Source organism: Dasypus novemcinctus, chromosome 1 (genome assembly GCF_030445035.2).
Source record: "Dasypus novemcinctus isolate mDasNov1 chromosome 1, mDasNov1.1.hap2, whole genome shotgun sequence".
Taxonomy (NCBI): domain Eukaryota; kingdom Metazoa; phylum Chordata; class Mammalia; order Cingulata; family Dasypodidae; genus Dasypus; species Dasypus novemcinctus.
Window position 1 is genome coordinate 33741810 of NC_080673.1, and position 24834 is coordinate 33766643.

Consider the following 24834-nt stretch of genomic DNA (forward strand, 5'->3'; position numbering starts at 1 on the left):
TTATAGCTGAAACTCTGGGAATTGAAACTTTACATCCTTGCCAAGGAGCTTCACCAGCCTTGTGTCCTACATTGTTCTGCTGTACACATCAGCCTTGTGTTCTACATTGTTCTGCTGTACACATCAGCCTTGTGGTCTACATTTTCTGCTGTTTTGTCCAGATGAACCTTCATAAGCTGGCTGCCACCCAATTTTACACGGATTCTCTTTCCCACAATTTCACTTGGGAAGACCAAGTCTTCAAGGATTGCATTGTGCACGGCTGTCAGAGTACAGCTCCTGGGATGCTTTTGCTTACTTTTTGCACACCTTTTTCAACTTGCTTTAGGTAGAATTCTCCTCTGAGCAATAAAGACAACATTCTTTCCACTGAACTTTTTCTCCAATTCACCTACTAGCTGGACTTGGATTTTCTGGAAAGACTGCGGTTGAGGAACAGAAACAAAGATTGTAAGAGCTTTCTGACTACCACCAACTTCAATTTCCCTTGCTATTATTATATTTAGCTCCCTTAAGTGAGCCTTTAGGTCAGAGTTCATGTCCAACTTAAGAAGAGACTGAGAAATGCCAGGCTCGAATTCATCCTGCTTTTTCCATTGGGCTTCGTGATCTTTGCACTCAAACTGAACATGCCCTTTTTCTGGTGGAGTGTCAGCCTAGGAAGAGACTGAAATTTTGCAAAAACTTATCGAATCCTTGATTTTCTTTTAAAATTCTTTTCCCTGAAGCTCAGCCTTTGATCTGTAGTTAACAGTGTTTTCTTTTAGAGAGGCATCAGAGCAAAATGATGTGACTGGTAAGGAAAGTTGGTTGCTTTTATGACATATATCATCTTTAAAATAGCTAAAATAGCTAATAACATTTTACTGTTGTCTAATGTTATGAAGAAAACATTTTCAAATATCTAGGAATTTTATACAATTTAAAATATTTCTATGAACATTTTATCCATAAAATTTAACTAGCGTAAGTAAAGCTGGCTAGTACGATAGGGAATCAATAGATGGAGCTGGAACCTGGCAGAGACTCCACGTGGACATCAGTAGCCCCCAACATGGCTGCTGGAAGACCCTCCCCGAGATTCTGCCATTCAGAACATAGACTTCCTTCAGAAGCTAGGAGAAGCCCTGGATATTCCCCAAGGACTTTTATCATTGGGCCCTCATGGGGGATTGATGGGTGGGGTAATCAACCAAAATGGCAATTTTGGAACTCCTCCCTTCCATTAGCAAAGGGGTGGGATAATTAAGAGTTCAAAAAGCAGGCGCAAGGCCTGAGCTCACTTTCTCATGCTCTTGCCTGTGGACCCCTGTTCCTGCTCTCTGCACACCACTCTTGCCATTTTTCCTCTGCAACGATGGCCACACAAGTAAAACCTGGGCATCTGAAATCTATAATGGGCAATTGTAGTCTGTAAATCAGCGCACTTGACCTCTTTTCAGTCCCTTCCTCTTTACATGGAACCGTGATCTGTTTTTTTCTCTCATTTCTCTTCCCTCCATGCCTGAATAAATTACTGGCCTAACTCACCCACTGTGCTCTTGAAATTCATTTCTGCTGCATAGTCAAGAACCTAGACAAAATCCAATAATATAAGTTTAGAATATCCTTTTTAATTTTTATAACAATTTAAAAATATTTCCCATGCAACTTCTATCAAATGAACTTAATTACTTCCTTATCACTTCACTTTTTACAAGGTGAAAGAACAAATCTTTTGCACTAGTTTGAATTAAAAATATATTCTTTAGGGTGTGACTTTGAGAAAGCAAGATGTTAAAAGTGGTTAGGTTTGAGTATTATGTTTTTTTTTTAAGTGAGAAGACTTTTTCTTAAACAATGAAATTAATATAAAGTACAAGACATTTTGATAAAACACAGGATTTTTTACCTTTTACACTGATTATGCAGGAGAAAAACTCTTTTACCTTTTAGTAAAAACAGACTAATGATTTAAGAAACTTAATCACATTAACAAAGAGAGCACCAAAGTTTAGTTTTGCATCACTGTAATTTTTGATACTAAGGCTTTCCAACTTTCATAGATAGATCCATCAAATCTTACCCAACTTTGTCCACAAAAATTCCTTTTCCTTAAACCTTTTGCACTTTCTATATTCATTCAAGTTTTGTCCCACATTTTCCTCTTTCTTAATAATCAGTCTTTTTATCTTAAGACAAAACTATTTTCTCTTTCCTTAATTTAAAAAAAACACACATTCGATATACTTTATATACTTAAATTACCAAAATGATTTTGGAAACTATCTCCAAACATCTTACAATATACAGTTACCATCAAACTTGTCAGAATAATGACTTAATTCAGTTAAATGCAAACATAATTTCTCTCTTCATTTTAAATACTTAGTAGATGCAACACTAGCTTATTAGATCAGTAAATCTGTTTCAATTTAGGGAGAACATACTTGAAATATTGCTTTCTTCAGTTTATTATGTTATCAGTATTTCAGTGAAATATATTATGAAACATTTACAAAGAAGGCACGTTTCTGAAAAAGCTTTCTGGAGGCAGGCTGGGGTGAGGAGGCCTGGTAGATATTGCAGCTAAGCCATAATTTAATTGCAGGTTTATAAAATCCGTCAGCATTTTTCTTTTTTAATGTTTTCCTTTGATTGAGTTGTCCATTTCAAAAGTTACTAAACTTTAACAGCATCGATTTTATTAGTGTGGTTACCTGGGTCCAATTAGTATTAACATGGAACCAGAAAAGAGAACATTAATGTTATTAAGTGTTTTTTTTTACTATTATTCCTTGTTTTTTTCTAAATAACATAGTGAAACTATACAAAGGAAACTATGAAAACACTTTTTGCTCAAGCATATTTGTTCAAATACTTAAAATACCTTAGTCAATGCACTTTAAAATAATAATATACACCTTTAAAACAAGAATTAGAGGCTCATATAGTATTAAATTGTTTCCTCAAAAAAACCCCATAATGTAATGTATGTAATTGAATTTTATATGAATTTTAAAACTTGTGAAGATATTTTGTTTCTTCAGTTTTGTTAAATCTTGTAATCAGGTATACATACAAATTTAATTCATACAAAGCTTGTAAGGATGTTTTTTAATTAAATGAATTACTTTTATATATGAGGACGTAACTATTCAAAATATTTATTTTAGATTATACTCTATTTTTATTATAAGATTCTTAGACTGCAGTATTGAAGAGCATCTTTGTATTTTTTTCAAATAATTCTATCTATCTAAATTTTTGCATGACTTTTACCAGCAGTTCTATAAATTAATTGGAAAAGATCTGAGTATTCAGACTTATAAATCTGAATGATAAGATGGAATTATTTGCAAGACCCAGTGAATGTTCATTAGGATTTGGGAAACCTCATCACTATACAAGGGGAGTTAAGCTAAGCTAGAACCCAGAGGGAGAAGGAGAAGGATTTTAAAGTGCAACAGAAGCTCAGCTTCTCCAATTTCTGGGACTCTAGGAATATTAATTTATATATATATTAATTATACACACACACACACACACACACACACATATATGTGGTAGTGGTTGGTTTACTAACTTGTCCAGCAAATTAGAGATGGCATGAGGAGTACACTTAAACACAATTAAGTGGCAGATCTTTTAAAATTAATTCCTATTCCTCTTATTCTGAGATGTACTAGTGTATATACTTTTTGGGGCTGGGCTTTTTGCCCAAGAATTTTTGGGTTGGACTTTAGAACTTTGTATTTCTTATCACAATGTCTGGGGGCAATGTCCAGAGGCAGGGAGCAGGACAGCACAAGCTGTTTCTGCTGAATGTTGATGTCTGAACAAAGAACGAACACAAATGCTATGCTACTCTCTTAGTTTTTACTTCTGCTATTTATGATCGGGGGAAGGGATAAGCAGACATGGCTGTTTTCAGCCACCCAAGGACTTTTGTGCAAACAATAACAGACAAAAGCATTCGTGACTGTTTTCAGCTCACTGATGTTAGAAGCAATCCTAAATTCTTTGTCCAGGCAACCACATTTTTTGTTTGGGTTGGAAATTGGAAACATGGGAGTGAAAGGCGGCTGCCACCAAATGTTGACTGGTTTGGCATAGGCTGCTGAGGGAATTCCAGATGCATCGGATGACTGAAATAGAAATAATAAGAAAGATTAAGCTAAAAAAATAGTTGTAATCCATACATGTAAATTGAGGCCAGAAAACCACTGAGAGAGGTTTAGCCACTGGAAATTCTTAGCCAGGGCATCAAGGACAGATTATTGTGTTTGGTTTTTTAGATTAACTAATTGCCACTCTAATTGCTTTTGAAGAGTGGAGATATCTGATTGCAAATGTGAGGAAAACACACTTTGTAAGTGGTTTTTTATAAAATCCCAATCATGTTGAGTGCTGTTCCAAGGGAGTGATGTCATGCAGATACTGGTAAATTGACAATTATATAATAACTTTTGTTTTGTAGTTAAGGCTTTTTTAATTACTTTAATTTGTACTATGACCATGCAGTTTTGCACAAGAATTTTTTTTTCTTAATTAATGGTTTATAACCAAAATGTTCTTCAATGCTTTAATGCAAATTTCTTTTGCCTCAGAACTAAATTTTTTTACTTTGACTTTAGCAGACTTTGGTTGAGCTAGATTAATTCTATGTATATTTATTGAAGTTATTGAGGCCTCAAGGAAACCGTTTTCTCTCATGAATTGCCACTTTTAAGAACCCCAGCAGTCAAGGCAGGAGGCCTCCTTCACTTCCCAGTCCTCTAAGGTAACAGGACTCTGGCAGCTGCTGGACTGGAAGAGTGGATGTTCAACCCCAAGGGCTGAGAATTCCACCAGGCAGCAATTTAGTCAATACTTGGAGCCACAAGAGAAAGTAGGGGATCACTAATACAGTAGGGCAGGAGACAGGGATGTCTCAAGTTTGCTTTCCCCTGAGCCTTGGGGCAGAAGCATTTTTATTGATTTCCCCACCCATCAATCCCTCGAGAGGGCTTAATGATAAAGTCCTTGGGGAATGTTCAGGGCTTCTTCTGACTTCTGGAGAAAGTCTTGTTTTTAATAGACTTTTGGGGAGGGTCTTCCAGCTGCCATTTTGGGGTTATTGCATTCCACATGGATTTTTGCCAGGTTCCAGATCCATTTATTGATTCCTTATCTTACTAGCTTGCTTCATTCCTCTCTCAGAGAGTTTACACCTTCATTCTTAAAGGAGCACTAAAGGGAGATGGTTTTTCTTCTGTAGCTACTTGCTGCTGGTCAGGGGCAGAAGGCCCTACCTGACGAGGTGTAAAACTCTCCTGCTATTCTATGTTGGTCAGAGGAAGATAGGTCTGGCATTTTTGGTGAAGCTGGATGAAGTTCCCATGTGGCTAACAAGATATTGATTTCTGGAAGAAGTAAACTTGATTAGAATATTGAGACTATATGTCCCACCAAGAGAATACTGGACCATAAAAGTAGAACTATAAAGGCTGAATTTTTCCAAATTTGGTGGGAAACAGTATATTTCTTTCAGTTATTTTATGCTATTGGTTATCTCTAGGGAGAGAGAGCAATAAATAATGGGGTTACATATAAGTTGCCAATCCCAGTTCCTCTGATAGAAGAAATGAATGAGAAGAGACATTGCCCTTTGTAGCTAAGGTACAGGAGAAGAAAACAGACTAGGTTTCTTAAGGGATATTTGGTTTGCCCTCTTTCCAGCTCATGGTAAGATTTTATTAGGCATGCAGGCAGCCACTTGAGTTTTGTAGGCAATAAAACACAACATACACTCATCCCTAAGTAAGTAAATCTGCAGGTCCTTCCCATCCATTGGAATTATGAAGGTTTCTATAGAGAACTCTAGGGTGAGCATTGTTTAAACTTATTCCCATTTTGAAGTGTCTCTCTGCTGCTGTACAGTTGTCAGAGCCATAATTTAAAAAATTTAAATTATATAGAGCAATGGCTATCACTTCTCATGGCCCAGTGTGTGGGAGTATACACATATTCCCTCTTTTTTGTTTGTGTAACTTTAGTTTTAAGGTGGAGTGAGGTTATTCTGTAAAAAGAATTATTTGTTAACATAATAAAATAGGGTTTTAGCTACAGGATTTTTTCCACACAGCCAGATTCTTTGCCACTAAACCAGGGCAGATGGTTGGGTTATATACAGAGCTTTCAGAAAACACTGCAAAATTCATCCTTGGCTTTTTTTTAACATAAAGGTGAATGCAGGCTGTCTTGATTTGCTTAAGGAGATATTAGAGAAAGCTTTAGCAAGTTTTAAAATAAAGTGATAGTGAGATAATTGGATATTAATTTCTGTAATAAACTAACAATATTTAGGATTGCTACAGTGGTGTGATTTTAAGTTATGATAGCTTGTTGTTATATATCATCCCATGGCAGCTTTTAATGTGATCTGGACAAGTATGAGTTAAAGTATTTGTCCTGTGGCAGCCTACAGGGTAAATCAGATGAGAATGAGTTAAAGCATTTGCTTTTTGATTTTTGGGCAGAGAGGGTGTTTTTATGATATATTTTATTTTTAATAATAATTAAAACTATGATTAACAACATTATATTTTTATCTAATATTATGGTGAAACATTAAATTTTCAGGAATTTTACATACTCTTTGAATATTCATATGAACTTTTACTCATACAACTTTAACAGAGAGTTAAAGAATCCCTTTTTAATTTTATAACACTTTTAAACACTGTCTATTCAACTTACAATGAACTCAGCTATTTTATTACTTTACTTTTCTCAAGGTAAAAAAAACAAATCTTTTGAATAGTTTGAAATAAGAACATATTTTTCAGGATTTGACTTTGAGAAAGCAGGTTTGAACATTACGTTCCTTTAGAAGTTATTAGACTTGCTTCTTCTTAAACTACCAAGGAAATGATAAGGCTAAAGTACAAGAAGCTATTTTGATAAAACACTTTCTTTGTATTCTGATTATTCATGAGAAAAACTCTTTCTAAACTTTTACTAAAACAGATTAATGACTTAAGAAACTTTGAGAAAGAACAAAATTCAACTTTGCATTAATATACTATTTGATACTAAAGCTTTTAAATCTTAATAGATAGACCCATCAAATCTTACTCAACTTTAACCATAAAAATTCCTTTTCTGCACACTTTCTGCACTTTTTGTATTCACTCAGGTTTTGTCCCACATTTTACTCTTTCTTAATAACTAGTCATTTTATCTTAGGACAAACTACTTTGTTTCCTTAATAATAAAAACATATTCTTTATAACCTACATATATAAGTTATTAAAATGATTTTTGAAACTGTACCCAAACAAACCTCTCATAACATACAATTACCATCAACACTAAACAAACTTGTCAAAATAAAGATTCAGTTTGGTTTTATGTAAACATAACATTTCTTCAAATACTTAGTAGCATGCAATACTAGAAACTGTCTTTTAGCAGCAAATTGGCAGGGGAGGCTTGCTGCCAACAAGTTTTCCTGTTATGAAGTTACCTTTTTTTTTTTAAGATTTATTTATTTATTTCTCTCCACTCCCCCCCCCACCCCAGTTGTCTGTTCTCTGTGTCTATTTGCTGCGTCTTCTTTGTCCACTTCTGTTGTCAGTGGCACAGGAATCTGTGTTTCTTTTTGTTGTGTCATCTTGCTGTGTCAGCTCTCCGTGTGTGTGGCGCCATTCCTGGGCAGGCTGCACTTTCTTTCGCGCTGGGCGGTTCTCCTTATGGGGCACACTCCTTGCGTGTGAGGCTTCCCTACCCCATGCGGGGGACACCCCTGCGTGGCAGGGCACTCCTTGCATGCATTAGCACTGTGCATGGGCCAGCTCCACACGGGTCAAGGAGGCCTGGGGTTTGAACTGTGGACCTCCCATGTGGTAGACGGATGCCCTAACCACTGGGCCAAGTATGCCGCCACCTTTTGTTATTATTATTAATTCAGTTTTTATTTAATAATGACTTCTTGGAATTAGCCATTTAAACACTTTAATTCAAACAATGCTTCTATAAACATCCCACAACTAATCATAACTACATAGACTATAGTCATTTCATCTCAAGACAAATTTCACCTTCATGGAACACATTTTCTTAAACAAACTTATCAAATTTCAGTCAGAATTCCTACAAACTTTTTACTTTTTTCAATATTCATTTAAGTTTCACATCCTTCATGTCATTCTATGAAGAAAAATAAACTATTCATTTCAATTTTGACAAGAATTATTTTTATGAAGAGACTTGTAATTTCGTTAGTCAAGATTTACAATTTTTGTCATTTTAAAGATCTTATAACATTCATACTTATGTATTAATAGAAGCACTTATTTAATTTTACACCATTTGAATAGAGCTCTTTCAGGAATTTTTATTCCTTCATTTAATATTACCATCTGGAGGTATCAAAATATACATTGATATTGAATAAACAGACAAACACAAAAACAATTATAACATACCAACAGAAACAGAAAGTTTACAACTTGATCCATAATTCTTACTCTTTTGGTATGGCTATCTTCAAACTCTCTATCATTTCACATTTCTGATTTTACTGCTCTTAGATTTCTTCTGTAATTCATGTTGCCTGTAATATGCAAGCTTATTTTTGGAAACACTTTTATTAGTAATCAGTAATCAGTTAGGATTACTTGAGCAGCATAAATGCAGTTAAGCTCTTATTTAACAGTTTAGATAGACAGTTAACACACATTTTTTGGATTACTATTCTTTAAGACTACATTGAGACTCAAATATCAGGAGTAAGTTTTGATTCAAAACTGAAAGTTCCTTTTAACACCTTCATAAAAATTCTGCACTAATTTCATCAATTTGGTCATACAGGCTCAACCAGAATCAGCATGGAAATAAAACAGAGAGCACCAATATTGCCAAGTTTTCCTACTCTTCCAATGGTTTAATTTATCAGCCTCCACCAGCCACTGCCACATTATCATTAGGCAAGATGGGGTTTGCAGAGTTGCTGCCAGAATGACATTGTAGTGACAGATACAAGCCATTATACATCTGGTCATAATTTACAAAATTGTGCAGAAGAGAGTATAAACTACAATGTAAACTATAATCCACACTTAGTGGCAATGCTCCAAGATGTGTTCACCAAATGTAACAAACATACCATATTCATGAAGGGTGTTGCTAATGTGGGGTGGGGTTGGGAGAAGGGCATATGGGAATCCCGTATGTTTTTTATATAACATTTATGTAATCTAAGTATTAAAAAAAAAAAAATTTGTTCTAAAAAAGTCAATTCTACCCAAACTGATTTACAGATTAAATGCAATCCCAATAAAAATCCCAACAGCCTTTTTTTTTTTCAGATATGGAAAAGCCAATAATTGAATTTATTTGAAAGATTAAGGGGTCTCTTTAGCAGTTTGATATTATTGATGAATTCCAAAAAGAAATATTGGATTATTTTTGTAAATGGATCTTTTCCTTTGGCTGTATTAGAGTGTATTGGATTCAGACTTTTACTTTTTACTTGATTAAATAATGATTAAGGCTCTAATTTGTCCACGTCAGTAGGATGTAGAGTCACCCATGGGTGGGGACCCACAGAGAAACTGCACCTCAGAGAAGGGAGGTGGGAGTTTTGATCCTGGAGCCCAGGAAGTAGACACACAGAGAAGCAGATTTTGTGAGGAAGGACAGGAAGTCTCCATTAAACACATACAGAGACCTCAGGGAGAGAGACAAAACATTTACCTGATAGTCTACAGCTGGCCTTGTGGAGAAAGCAGAGCAGCTGAGCCCAAAGAGAAATGAGCCTTGGGAAGAGGGGAACCCAGGAAGCCTGAACTTTTGCAGATGTTGTTGGTAGCCACCTTGCTCCAACATATGGCAATAGACTTGGGTGTGGGAAGTAACTTAAACTTTATGGCCTGGTAACTGTTAGCTTCTACCCCAAATAAATATCCTTTATAAAAACCAACCTATTTCTGGTGTTTTGCATCAGCAACCCTTTGGCTGACTAATACAGTCCCAAATAGCCAAAAATGTCTTAAAAAAGAAAAAGTTGGAGGACTCTCAATTCAAGACTTTAAAACATATTACTTAGCTATAGTGGTAAAAACAGCATGGTACTGACATAAGACAGAGAGATTGACCAATGGAACTGAACTAAGAACTCAGAAATAGATCCCAGTCAAATGCTTTTTTTTTTTTTTTTTTATGCACCGGGGCCAGAGATTAAACCCTAAACCTCATATATGGGAAGCCAGAACTCAACCACTGAGTCACATCGGCTCCCCTGAATTGGTTTTTTCATTTGTTTGCTTGTCGTTTGGATTTTGTTTTTGTTTTTATTTTTAGGAGGCACTGGGGACTGAACGTAGGACCTCCCATATGGGAAGCAGGTGCTGAACCACTTGAGGCACATCTGGTCCCCTCAAGTGATTTCGAACAAAGATGTTAAGACTGCCCAGCAGGGCAAGAACAGTCTATTCAACAAATGGTGCTGCGAGAGCTGGATATCCATAGCCAAAAGAAAGACCTATCTCACACCTTATACAAAAATTAACTCAAAATGGATCAAGGACCTAAATATAAAAGTGACAACCACAAAATTCCTTGAAGAAAATATAGGAAGACATTTTCAAGATCTTGTGTAGGTAGTAGTTTCTTAAACCTTACACCCGAAGCACTACCAACAAAAGGAAAAAAAGATAAATGAAACCTCCTGAAAATTAAACACTTTTGCACCTCAAAGGGCTTTGCCAAAAGAGTGAAAAGGCAGCTGACTCAATAGGAAAAAATATTTGGCAATCACATATCCAATAAGGGCTTAATATTCATGATATATAAAGAGATGTTACAACTCAACACTAAAAAGACAAACTACCCGATTAAAAAATGGGCAAAAGACTCAAAAGGACAATTGTCCAAAGAAGGAATATAAATGCAAAAAAAAAAAAACACATGAAAAAATGTTCACTATCACTAGTGATTGCTAGTGTCAAAATACCAAAAGAATTTTATATTCTATTTAAAAGTTAGGAATTTGCTTTTAAGGTAGAGGTTTTGGGGTAGAAAAATGAGGAGGGGAAGATGATGACAGTTTGAGCAAACTGGATATTAGATACTGGATATTAGATACTGGTATTTAATATCCTTCTTCCTTTTCTGCTTTTACAATTATCCTGACCATTTATTTTTCCATTAATGATATCTGCTGTAGTAGAAAACAGACTCAGAGAATAATCCAGTGGAAAAGAAGGGAGAGCAGCTGAAGACAGGAAATAAGAAAACTTCCAATCCAGCATGATTATGCATTAGAGTTATAGTTATAGAATCTTAAAGAAACCAGTAATATAGTTCTATATTCCCTGTAATACTTTTAACTTACCCCCTTCAAGTCCTGGTAACTATCCCAATAGGACACTCTCCTCCAGCAGCTAGGCCTCCAACTAGCAAAAAAATTTTTTCTGCCTTATTTAGTTTTCTATTTTAATTTTTGACTAGGTAACCTATGAACCTATGGTTCAAATGTCAAAAATTATGCTCTATTAATTTTTTTAACAAATCAATTTTATTGACACATATTATTAAAGCATATAATGTATCCAAATTGTACAATCAATGGTATTTGGTATAATCACATAGTTGTGCATCATCTCTTCAATCATTATTAGAGCATTTTCATTATTTCAATAATATAGTAATAAACAAAAAACAGACAAAAAACAAACAAGAAAATTCCTCACTGCTCAATCTTTCTTTTCCCCCTACTGTACATAGCTGCTATTTCTGGCTATTCTTGCACAATTATTTATTTGTTTATTTAAGCAGTTTTATTGAGGTATATTCACATACCATATGATCTATCCAAAATGTATAATCAATGACTTTTAGCATAATCCCAGTGTTGTACATTCATCATCTCAAAAATTTTAGAACGATTTCATTACTCCAAAAAAAAAAATAAAAGACTGCACACCCCTTAGCATTCCTTCCTCAGGCCTACATAACTACTAATCTAATTTCATCTTTATAAATTGATTTATATTTACATTTTATATAAAATGGAATCATACAATATGTAGTACTCTGTGTCTGGTGTCCTTCACTTAGTATAATGTGTTTTTTCTTGTTTGATATTAACATTTTGTAGTATTAACCTATATTTGTTCAGTTTAAAAGAAAAATGGTCTTAAATATGCAATTTTACCCATATTCACATTTCACATAATATATTTATATTTCACATAATATATTTAGTTCATAATAGCACAGTCATACAGTATTTGTCCTTTTGTGTCTGGCTTGCTTCACTCAACATAATGTCCTCCAGGTTCATCCATGTTGTCATATGCTTAATGAATTATTTTCTTCTTACTGTTGCTTAATATTCCATTGTGTGTATACTCAGCAAGTTGTCTGTCCATTCATCAGTTGATGGACTTCTGGGTTGTTTCCAGCTTTTGGCTATCGTGAATAACGCTGCTATGAACATCAGTGTGCAGATGTCTATTCATGTCACTGCTTTCTGTACTTCTGCATGTATACCTAGCAATGGTATTGCTGGTCCCATGGAAAGTCTATATTCAACTTCTTTAGGAACACTAGCAAGATTTTAAATATCAAGTACTCTATATATGCTTTTATATATGACATTCTTTGTCATGGGTATTTTAACTATCAAGTTTGGTAAGTATTTTCTCTCCCCTACATATTGTTTAAGGGCTAAAAACCCAGGTGCTGTCTGACTACTATAGTATTTGCAGACATATGCATAAGGGTCACTAATAAATTTCTGGAGATGAGCTTATTCCTGAATTTATAATATACACTTTGAATAATAAACATTGAAATAAATTATGACTCACATTGTTAGCTACTCTTGAAGAGCTGATTTAATTCTGTATAGCATATATTTTCTGTAAATGCCCTCATTTTGTATTAGTACACTGTTTATTAAGGTTTCCCCTGAAAGATGAGCTGTCTGGGGGAACCCAAACCAATCAAGAAATGGGAAAATAGGAAAGGAAGAAACGGTTCAAATGTAAAATACAAGTGCATGCTAATGAGTGGGTCACTACTCCATGTTTGTGGGGAAATTATGGAACTCCCTTGGAACTGTTCCCCTGAAGAACAGGGAGGCTGAGGCATTTAACCACTCATCCCACTGTTTGAGGACACACCAGGCAGTCTGACTCTTGAGCACTCCAGCATTTCCATGCTGATAAACATCTTTAGGGTAGAAAAACATCCTCAATCATAGAAGAGGGGCAGACCCTTGAAGTGGGAAGCTAGCTTGACAGGTACCTTACGTTACCTCAACTGCAGGAAACTCAGGTGGGCTGAGGGAATGGGGAGATACATCAATATCATCTGCTACGTGCATAATGCTAATATTGAGTAAACAAAAAATGTTAAATCCTTAATAAGAATCGTTAATTCACAAACTCATTACTATAAATAGTCTCATCCACTTTCGTCGCATAGATTTTCTTTCAGACTTTGATTGCTTCCCTTGCCAGCTTTGCCTCAAACAGATGATTTCCCAAGGCATCGCTTAATATTTTCTAAGTGTTTTGGTCCCAGAATTATTTTTGAACAGAAAAATTACCAAAGTATATGCAGCACCATGTTCTAAAAATATAAAATAAGAAAGTTTTTTCTTTACTGCAATGAAAAAACAGTGAATTTAGAATCTTTAAAAGATAAGAAACAAAGTCAATTTTATGAAGAAAATAATTACCTTAGACTTGCATGTGACAAGCAAAATGAAATATTTTGGAATGTTTTAGTATCTGGATTATTGAAGATTGATATAATTTTATTGTATGTGTTATATGCCAATTTAATTAATCAAAATGTGCACTGTTGAGGAAAGGCCATACATAATATGGCAGTGAATACAAAGTTGGTACTTCTATTATTTTAATGCAGTGGTGTCTCTTTTTAAATATACTTTTGAAATGAGAAATAGTTAACAAATATTTATAATGTTTGTTCCAGGAACTGAATACCTATTGCAGCATGGGAAAAACAGCTTCAGTTCTATGCCTCATGAATATTGGAATATCCTAAGCAGGAAATTTTGATAATAAAGAGTTATTAAGTCATTTATACAAGAAGTAGGAACTGTGTGCGATAAAGAGAAAACTCTATGTGTAAGAGTATGAATATTAGTAACCAGATTACAAAAAAGGTGACTTAAAAATAAGATGTATATAAAGGATGGCTATCACTATAGCAGCTATTCCTGGGAAAGAGATATTAGGGGAAATGGAACAAGATCTAACGGGAATTTTAAAATGTGAACTTATTTAGCAACTATGACATAAATCAATGGAATATTGATGAGTTTAGCAAGATTGTCAAAACAAATGTAATCTAATCAGTATGAAATTGTATAAAATTCAAAATGGTGTTATTGACATGTTTTCATAATTGGAGTGATTTTTAGTAGGGTTATTGTACATTGTACTGCTTTTATTTAAAGTTGACTATAAAATTTGATTTCTCTTATTTTAGGTTTATGTCAGTATAGTTTAATAAAAGATGACAGAAGTACAATTGGGTAGTTGGAGTACCACACTATCATTGTAAATATAAAACATTACTGAGGAAAATTAAAGAAGATCCAAGTAAAAGGAGAGATATACCGTGTTCATGGATGAGAACAAACAATATTGTTAAGCTGTCAGTTCTCCCTGAAATGTCTAGATTGAAGGCAATTCCAATCAAAATCTCAGTAGGCATTTTTGTAGAAATTGACAACCTGATTTAAAATTCATACTGAATTGCAAAGGAACCAGAGTAGCACAAACCATATTAGAAAAATAATAACGAAGTTGGAAGACTCACACTGTCTGACTTTGAAACTTACTATAAATCTCTAGTAATTAAGACTCTGAAGTATTGATGTAAAAATAGACAAATATATCAACAGAACATAATAAACAGTCCAGAAATAGAGTTACACATATACAGTTAATTGAGTTTAACAAAGGTGAAAAGGCAATTTAAGTGGAGAAAGAATAGTTTTTTCCTGCAAATGGTGCTGGAACAATTGGATATACATGTGCAAATAGATGAATGTTGATCCTTACCTGGTACAATATATAAAAATTAACTCAAAATAGATCATAGTTCTAAAGTTTCTAGTTTTTTTTTTTATCTTGGATTTCTTAGATATGACACCAAAAATTGTGATAAAAGATTTCTTAGATACAACCCAAAAGCACCATCCATTAGAGAATAAATTGACAGCTTGGACTTTGTCAAAATTAAGAACATATGCTTATTTCAAAAGACACTGTTAAGAGAATGAAAAACAAGCCATTGGCTGGGGAAAATATTTGTAAAACACATATCTAATAAAGTTCTTATATCCAAAAAGATAAAAACTCTTAAAGCTTAAGAATAAGAAAAAGAAGCACTCCAATAAAAATAGGCCAAAGGTTTAAGAGACACTTCACAGAGAAGATTTATGGATGGTGAGTAGGCATATGAAAAGATGCTCAACATAATGTAAATTAAAACCACATTGATAAACCACAATATATCCGCTAGAATTTCTATAAGCAAAAAGACTGCCCATACCATGTGTAGGCAAACATGGAGAAACTGGAACTCTTATAAACTTCTGGTAGGAATGGAAAGTGGTACAACCACATAGGAGAACAGTTTGGCAGTTTCTTAAAATGTTAAACATATACCTCTCATATGATCCAGCCATTCCATTTCTGGGTATTTATCCAAGAGTAATGAGAGAATATGTCCATACAAAGACTTGAACACAAATGTTCCTAGCAGCTTTACTTGCAATAGCCAAAAACTGGAAACTTCAAATGTTCATTATCAGGGAACATCATAAACAAATAATGGTGTATTCAGATAATAGAATAATACTTTGCAATATAAAGTAAAGACTACTGATACATGCAATAAAAGAATGAATCTCAAGATCATTATGCTGAGTGAAATAATCTAGATAAAAAGAATATATATTGTGTGATTCTATTTATTTGAAATTCTACTAAATGCAAACTAATCTATCACAGAAAGTAGATTATCGGTTGCCTGTGGATAGAAGAAGGCTTTGGGGTAGAAGGACAGAGATGAATTACCCCTGGGGCACAGGAAACCTTCTGGAAGTGATGGATATAATATTTATCTTGATTGGAATAATGGGCTCATGAGTGCATACACAAGTTAAAATGTATCAGATTGTGTATTTTGAATACCTTGATAAAGCTGATAAAAAAGAAAGAATATTACAATTGCCTTTGATGTAACTATGTGGAGTTTCCTGAGCTGTAAATGGGTAAATTACAGCTTTACATTTTATGTAAAACAAAAAGCTTGTTAAAAGGACCTCCCCCTCTCCCCTGCTTTTTTGTGAAAATGTAAATATAATCACCAAGTTTGATTTCTAGTTTAAAATATCTGTTTCTGGTTTGAATAGGCTTTAAAGAAATACATTTATCATGAAGGAAATGATTTTCCTTTGCATTTTGGAGAACAAGTGATTTCAGAGGGGCAAAGGAACCCAGATGGTGCTTTTATTCTGGGTGTTCAACAAAGCTGGCCAAATCCAGCAGAAAATATCCAAAGATATTCTCTATATGACAATCAGAATCCAGCCAATATGCATCTATAGCCCTTTTTGAATATCTGAGTAACTTAAATAAATATACAGATTGTTCAGCAGGAAAACTCTTAAGAGAATTTATTTGTCTCATGAAAGTCCCATGTCATGGGAATCTGGCCAAGTCCTGGTCCAATTCTGACTCAGAGAGATAGGTCATCACAGAGATTTATGTTTCAAAATTTTAAAAAATCCCTTCCTATTAAAACCTACAAATGCAAACTTTTGGGGATAGAAGTGGGAGTGGAGGTTTGGAAAGAGCTTTTAAAGAAGAGAACAGCAAGGCTGAAGTCAAGCATGCCACAATCAGGTCTTCTGTAGCACTTCATTTCTGCTCATCCCACATTGCCTAATTTTAACATAAGGAGATAAAAATGCCCTACAGAAGAAGGAAAAAAAAAAAGACATGGGCTGTCAAGGATATTCTAAAATAATTAATTTGAAAATGTGAAGAAACAAAGAAAATCTAATGGAAAGATATTTGGTATTCTAGCCAACAGGAGGAGGAACAAGCTTGCTCAAGTTCTCAAACTTCTGGGGGATTAATATTGGGATCCTTAAATGAATACACATCAAAAGTCAAATTTAGGGGAGTGGATATGGCTCAAGCCATTGAGCACCTGCAGTTCTCTCCCCACAGATATCTAGATGGATTGCTGCTTCACTTTCTTTGAAAACTGCTCACAATTACTTTATCACAGTGATTTCTCTGACCACTCTATATAAAATATTAACTTTTTTCACACTGTCCTTCCTAACTCCCACACCCTGCTTCATTTTCATCAAAACACTACCATCTAGCAAATCTGTTGTCTGTCTGTTGTTTTCGACCTCTTGTTGTTGTCTTCCTGTCCTATCAATGCCAATGATGCTGACCAATGAAGTGCCATTTTTTCCATAAGTAATATTGACTAGTAACAAACCTGGAATTTCACATTTTCAGGGAAAGATGGTTTTAAAATGTTAACCCAAGGGTGTTTTCCCATGGAGAGGGAGAGAGTTTTGTCAATTCTTTATTGTACTGAAGTATATAGTAGGCACCCAACACACATTTGCTGAATGGATAAATGAATGAATGAATGAATGAGCGAGATACCAGAGAGGACAATTTCAAAGACTTAGTTAAGAAATTGAAAAGGCAAATTATAACCTGGGAGAAAGTATTGCAAAATAAATGCCTGATAAAACAACAACATGTAGTAGTTTGATATGGTTATGAATTCCAAAAATAGATATTGGATTATGTTTGTAATCTGATCTGTACCTGGTCATGATTGAGTTATGATTAGGGCATTGAGTCTCCGTCCCTTGTAGGGTGGGGACTCTCAGATAAAGGCATGGCAAAGAACAGAGTTGAGGGTTTCTGATGTTGGAGTTTTGATGTTGGAGTTTGATGCTGAAGACTTAAGCTGGAGCCCCAGGAAGTCAATATGCAGAGGAAAGAGAAGCCAGCCTCAGGAAGAAAGGAAACTTGAACCCAGAGAAAAGCAAGCCCCAGGATCATAGGAACCCAGAAATTCTGAACCCTCACAGATGTCAGCAGCTATCTTGCTCCAAATAGACTTTGGTGAGGGAAGTAACTTATGCTTTATGGCCTGCTATCTGTAAGCTCCTACCCCAAACAAATACCCTTTATAAAAACCAACAGGTTTCTGGTATTTTGCATCAGCACTCCTTTGACTGGCTAATACACAAAACAAACAAAAAATGTGTGCCCAGAATATATAAATAACTGCTACAACTCAACAATGAGCCAAAAATCTAATTTTAAAAGGATTTGAGAAGATGATGACAGAGTAGGGAACTCCAAGAGTCAGTCTTCAGCATCAAACTCCAACATCAAAACTCCAACATCAGAAACCCTCAACTCTGTTCTTTGCCATGCCTTTATCTGAGAGTCCCCACCCTACAAGGGACGGAGACTCAATGCCCTAATCATAACTCAATCATGACCAGGTACAGATCAGATTACAATGCAATTATTAATCAGTCAGAGCTATCTAAATCACCTGTTTGGTTGCCAAGGAACCAGAAGTGCATCCTGCAACATTCTTGGAAGAACAGAAGGAGGAGACTGTCCATCTGCAGAGAAGATTTGTGAGTAGAGTACTCCATGCTGCAGAGGCCAGTACCCATCTCCTGCTGGCAGGATAAAATGTCTCAGGTGCTATTTTCTGGCTGGAGTTGGAAGCTCCATTTCTTAAAGATGGGGGAGAAAGAGATGGTCAGGCACCAACTTCAGCTAATGATTAATAAAGTCAGTTGGATACAGTCCAGTCTTAAGTACAGCTAATGTATGAAACTTCCCAAACTGGAAAGAGGCTGGTAGCCTCCATTTGAATCCACTCCTGGAATGAGTACAACCAGGGCTGATTGAAAATCACAGTGATGGTAGAGACCAGCCTCTTTCCACCTGGGTCAGATTGCTGCCCTAGCCTGGGCTCCAGCCCGGTCTCTGGCAAGGAGGAAGCTGGGGGAACCTGCACCAGCCTCTCCAATAAACTGTAGTCACTTTCAACCCACACAGATGAGCTTGCCGGGCATACATGTGGCTACATCTCTGCCCCTAATGGGACAGGAGGGGGCAGTGCTTCCCCAGCTTCTCTGGGCAATTGCAGGAGCTTTTGGCCCACATGGACAAAATTTTTGAGCTCCATCCCTGCCCCTGGCAAGGGAAGAGGGGGGCTGGTCCTTTGTCAGTCTATCTGTGCAATTGTCATCAGTTTTGGTCCACATGATTTAATTTACTGTCCACATCTGAGGCTACATCTCCACTCTAGGCAGGTTAGGAAAGTGCAGGGAGCTTCATCAGTCTCTCTGGGCAACTAGATGGCTTGAATTACTGCATGCAGCTGTGATTCTGTCCCCACCTCTGGCAAGGGAGAAAGGTGGGAGAAGCTTCACCCATTCCTGGGATAATGTGGACAGCTTCAACCTCCACAGCTTACAGTAAAAACATACCCTTGGTTCCTATTTTGCCCCCATCAAGTGAGAAAGGGAAAGAAACAGATTAAAAAGGTGAAGAAATTTTGACTGGCTAAACATGAGCCCATTACAAAGTTCTAAAATAAGTTGAACCACATATCAAAGAGGGCTGTAGCACAAAACCAGTCAAATATAAAGCCCTAGACTAAAGAGAGAAACTGAACCAAAAATAAATACATAAAGAAAATCAGATGCCAAGACACCAACAAAATCTATAAGCCATTCCAAGAAACAGGAAAAAAAGCAAAAAGAAGTAAAAAAAATTTAAAAACTAAGAACTAAAAAAGAAAAAAGAAAAAAAAACAAGAAACAAAAAATAAAAATAAAAAAGAAGACAAAAAACCTACAAAAAAAAAACCCCAAAATTTAAGACAAAATTAAAAAAAAAAAAGAAACAGAGGATATGGCAAAGCAAAAAAAGAACAAGCCAAGCCTCCAGATGACATAAAGGAGTTGAGACAACCCATCATAGATGTTCAAGCAAATCTCCTTAATAAATTCAGTGGGATGTCTGAAGAGATTAAGGATATTAAGAAGATACTGAGTGGGCACAAAGAAGTATTTGAAAGCATATATATATATATAACAGATCTTATGGGAATGAAAGTCACAATAAATGAAATTTAAAATACACTGAAAGCATATAACAGCAGATTTGGGGAAAAAGAAGAAAGGATCAGTGAGCTTGAAGATATGGCTTCTGAAAGTGAACATACAAAAGAATAGATAAAGAAAAGAATGGAAAAAATTGAACAGGGTCTCAGGGAACTAAATGATGGCAAGATATGTACAAAAATACATGTCATAGGTGTCCCAGAAGAAGGAAAGGGAAAAGTGGTAGATGGAATGTATGAGAACATGAATGGTAGAAAATTTCCCAACCCTATTAAATGACATATATGTGTGTGTGTCCAAGAAGGACAACATACTCACATCCAAATAAATCTTAATGGGCCTACTCTGAGACTCATTAATTGGAATGCCCAAAGTCAAGGATAGAGAATCTTGAGAACAGCAAGATAAAGGCAACTCATCACATATAAGGGATGCCCAATAGGATTAAGTGCTGATTTGTTCATCAGAAACCATAGAGATTAGAAGGCAGTGATATGATATCTTTAAGATACTTAAAGAGAAAAACTGCAAGTCAAAAATCTTGTATCTGGCAAGACTGTCTTTCAAAAATGAGGGCAATATTAGAATATTAACAGATAAACAGAAACTGAGATGGTTTGTAACAAATAGACCAACTTTTCAGGAAACATTAAAGGAGTGGTACAAACAGAAAAGAAAAGACAGGAGAGAGGCTTGGAAGAGAGTCTAGAAATGAAGATTATTTCAGTGAAAGTAACTAAATATATAGAAAGAGTGGTGAAAATAAGATAGACAGATAAGAACCAAAGTCAAAATGGGTGAAGTAAGAACTACCTTTACAGTAATAGCATTGAATAAACTCCCCAATCAAAAGACACAGATCAGCAGAATAAAAAAAAAAATATGAGCCATCTATATGCTTTCTATAAGAGACTCACCTTAGACCCAAGGATATAAAGAGTTTGAAAGTGAAAAGCGGGAAAAAGTTATTCCATCCATGCAGGAATGAAGAATAAACTTATGTAGCTATATTTAAACAGAAGAAATAGACTTTAGAAGTGAAGATGCTATTAGAGACAAGAAAGGACATTATATATTAATAAAAGGGGCAATTCACCAGGCACCAGGAGAAGAAAATAATCATAAATCTATATGCACACAACCAGGATGATTCAAATTACATAAGGCAAACATCAGCAAAAATGAAGGGAGAAATAGAGGTCAAGAGGACTTGGCCCCATGGATAGGATGTCTGCCTACCACATGGGAGGTCCACAATTCAAATCCCGGGCCTCCTTGACCCATGTAGAGCTGGCCCATGTGCAGTGCTGATGCATGCAAGGAGTGCTGTGCCACACAGGGGTGTCCCCTGCATAGGGGAGTCTCATGCACAAGGAGTGTGCCCTGTAAGGAGAGCTGCCCAGAGTGAAGGAAAGTGCAGCCTGCCCAGGAATGGTGCTGCACACACGGAGAGCTGACACAGCAAGAGCAAGAAACAGATTCCTGGTGCCACTGATAAGGATAGAGGCAGTCACAGAAGAACACACAGCGAGTGGAAACAGAAAGCAGACCACTGGGGGGGTGGAAGGGGAGAGAAATAAATAAAAAGAAATCTTAAAAAAAAGATTTAAATCTAATAGACATATACAGAATATTGCATGTCAAGACAGCAGGGCAAACATTCTTCTCAAGTGCTTATGGATCTTTCTCCAAGATAGACCATATTTTGGGTCACAAAGCAGATCTCAATAAATTGAAAAAGACCACAATTTCTCTGATCATAATGGGATGAGGCTGGAAAACAAAAAAAGCCAGAAATTCCTATGAAGATATGAACAACCTATACTGACTCTATAAGAAATATAAAACCTCAACAAACTAACCACAAGTAAAGAGATTGAAACAATCATCAAACAACTCACCAAAATGAAAAGGAGGGGCCTTTCTCTCCTGTCTTGTCTTTTCAGGCTCTAACACACCCTTTAGCATTTCCTGAAAATCTGGTCTCTTGGTTAGAACTCTCTCAGTTTCTGTTTATCTGTGAATATTCTAATCTCACCCTCATTTTTGAAAAACAATCTTGCCAGATATAAGATTCTTGGCTGGAAGCTTTTTGCTTGTAGTATCTTAAATATATTAGACCACTGTCTTCTTGCCTCCATAGTTTCTGGTGAGAAATCAGCATTTAACCTTATTGGATATCCCTTATATGTTAAGCATTGCTTTTCTCTTGCTGTTCTCGGAATTTTCTTTGTCTTTGGCCTTTGACATTCTGATTAGTGTGTGTCTTGGAGTTGGTCTATTCAGATTTTTTTTGGATGGGAGCATGTTGTGCTTCTTGGACATGTATATTTATGTCCTTCAGTAGGGTTGGGAAATTATCTACCATTATTTCTTTAAGTATTCCTTCTGCTCCTTTCCCCTTCTCTTCTCCTTCTGGGACACCCATGACATGTATGTTTGCATACCTTTTGCTGTCATTTAGTTCCCTGAGACCTTGTTCAGTTTTTTCCATTCTTTTCTTCACTGTTCTTTTGTATGTTCACTTTCTGAGGCCATTTCTTCAAGCTTACCAATCCTTTCTTCTGTCTCCTCAAATCTGCTATTACATGATTCCAAAGTTTTAAAAATTTCATTTATTGCACCTTTCATTCCCATAAGATCTGCTATTTTTCTATGTATATTTTCAAATTCTTCTTTGTGCTCATCCAATGTCTTCTTAATATCCTTAATCTCTTTAGCCATCTCATGGAATTTATTAAGGAGATTTGTTTGAACATCTATGATTAGTTGTCTCAACTCCTTTATGTCATCTGGAGGCTTATCTTGTCCCTTTAACTGGGCCATATCATTCTGCTTCTGGGTGTGGATTGTAAATTTTTCTTGGTGTCTTGGCATCTGGCTTAGTAGAGTATTTATTCTGGGTGCAGTTTTTCTCTTTAGTTTAGGGCTTCCTGACCTTTATCCCTTGCTGGTTGTGCAGTGGGAGCCAAGGATGTAGTTGGTGCTATAAGCTGTGGAGACTAAAGCTACCTTCATTGCACCAGGGACCAATGAAGCTTCTGCAAACTATCTCCTTTGCCAGGGGTAGGGCAGAGTCACAGCTGTGTGGAATAATCCAAGTCATGCAGGCCTAGACTGTAGTTGCCCAGAGAGACAAATGAGGCTTCACACCCCTCTCTCCCTTGCTTGGGGCAGGGGTGAAGCTGCAGGTGTGGGCAACTGTCTATGCAGTGTGGGTCCAAGATGACTGCAGTTGCCCTGGTAGACATCTGGTTATTCAATCTGTGCCAGCCAATGGTACCTGCAGTTACCTAGCTAGGCTGGTGCATGGCCCACCAACCTCCTCACTGCCAGAGGTGGGGCTGAAGCCTAGGCTAGGACTAAAGACCAATCTGAGTGAATGAAATTGGTTCCTACCATCACTGTGATTTTTGGTCAGCCTGGTTTCCCCTCAGGCTGGGGGTGCAGTCAAAATGGCAGCTATTGGCCTCTTTCCAAAGTGGAAAGATTCACAACCTAGCTATTCCTAGGGTTATACCTTAGTCAGTCAGGTCTACTAATCAGTAGCCAAAATCAGTGGCCAATTGTCTCCTCCTCTGTTTTTTGGGAAATAGAGCTTCCAATTCCAGCCACAGAATAGCTCCTGGGATAGCTTGAGCTGCCAAAGTAGGACAATCCTCAGGCTCTGTAGCTTGGCTGGCAATTTCCTTAGAGGCTGGCACAGTTCCCCCAGCTTCCTCCCTCCCAGAGGTGGGGCTGGGGTTTAGGTTTAACCTGCAATCTGATATAGATGGAAAGAAGTCAGTCCCCACCAGCACTGAGATTTTCAGTCTGCCCTGCCTCCCCTTGTGCCAGGTATGGAGTTAAGATGGCAGCTACTGGCCTCTTTCTGACTTGGAGAGGCTCAAACTTTAGCTGTTCTCAGGATTATACTTTAGCCTGCTGAATTTACTCATCAATAACTGAAGTTGGTGCCCAACCATCTCTTTCTTTTTGGGGGAAGTGGAGCTTTCAATTCTAGCCACAGAACAGCTCCTGAGGTGGTTTGTGCCTCTAGTGGAGGATGGGCACTGTCCTCCATGGGGTGGAGTGCTCTACTTATGAATCTTCTCTGCAGATGGGCAGTCTCCTCCTTCCATTCCTTCAAGGATGTTGCAGAATGTGTTTCTGGTCTCCTGGAGTCCCCAAACTGTTGCTTCAGTTAGCTCCAGATAGCTCTGGGTGTTTACTAACTGCTCTGTAGTAGGAGCTGACTCTAGGAGCTTCTTATTCCATCACTATCATACTGGTTGTCAGGTGACAACCAGCAAATGAGTTTTTGAGTGAGTTTTTGTTTGTTTTTTTTGTTTTATTTTTCTTATATTGGAATAATGAAATTGCTCTAATAATGATGTGATTACAGCAAATATCACGGATTGCACACTTTGGAAGGATGATATGGTTTATTAATATGTATGAATAAAATTGATTTGTTTAAAAAATTAATAAGGATATGGAAAAAATTTGCTAAATGTACCCTACGGGCAATAGTGAGTGAAAATATTCTAATGATGTTCTTTCATAATCTGCTAAAAAATACACCTAAGCAATATAAGGTGTTGATGGAGGGGTGTTGTATTAGAATTCTGCATATCATGAAT

General features: G+C 36.3%; 1 pseudogene; it reads right to left on the reverse strand.

Moving 5' to 3' along the window:
• On the reverse strand, positions 1-631 carry LOC101437915 (small ribosomal subunit protein eS7-like; annotated as a pseudogene).
• Between the last annotated feature and the right edge of the window lie 24203 nt (positions 632-24834).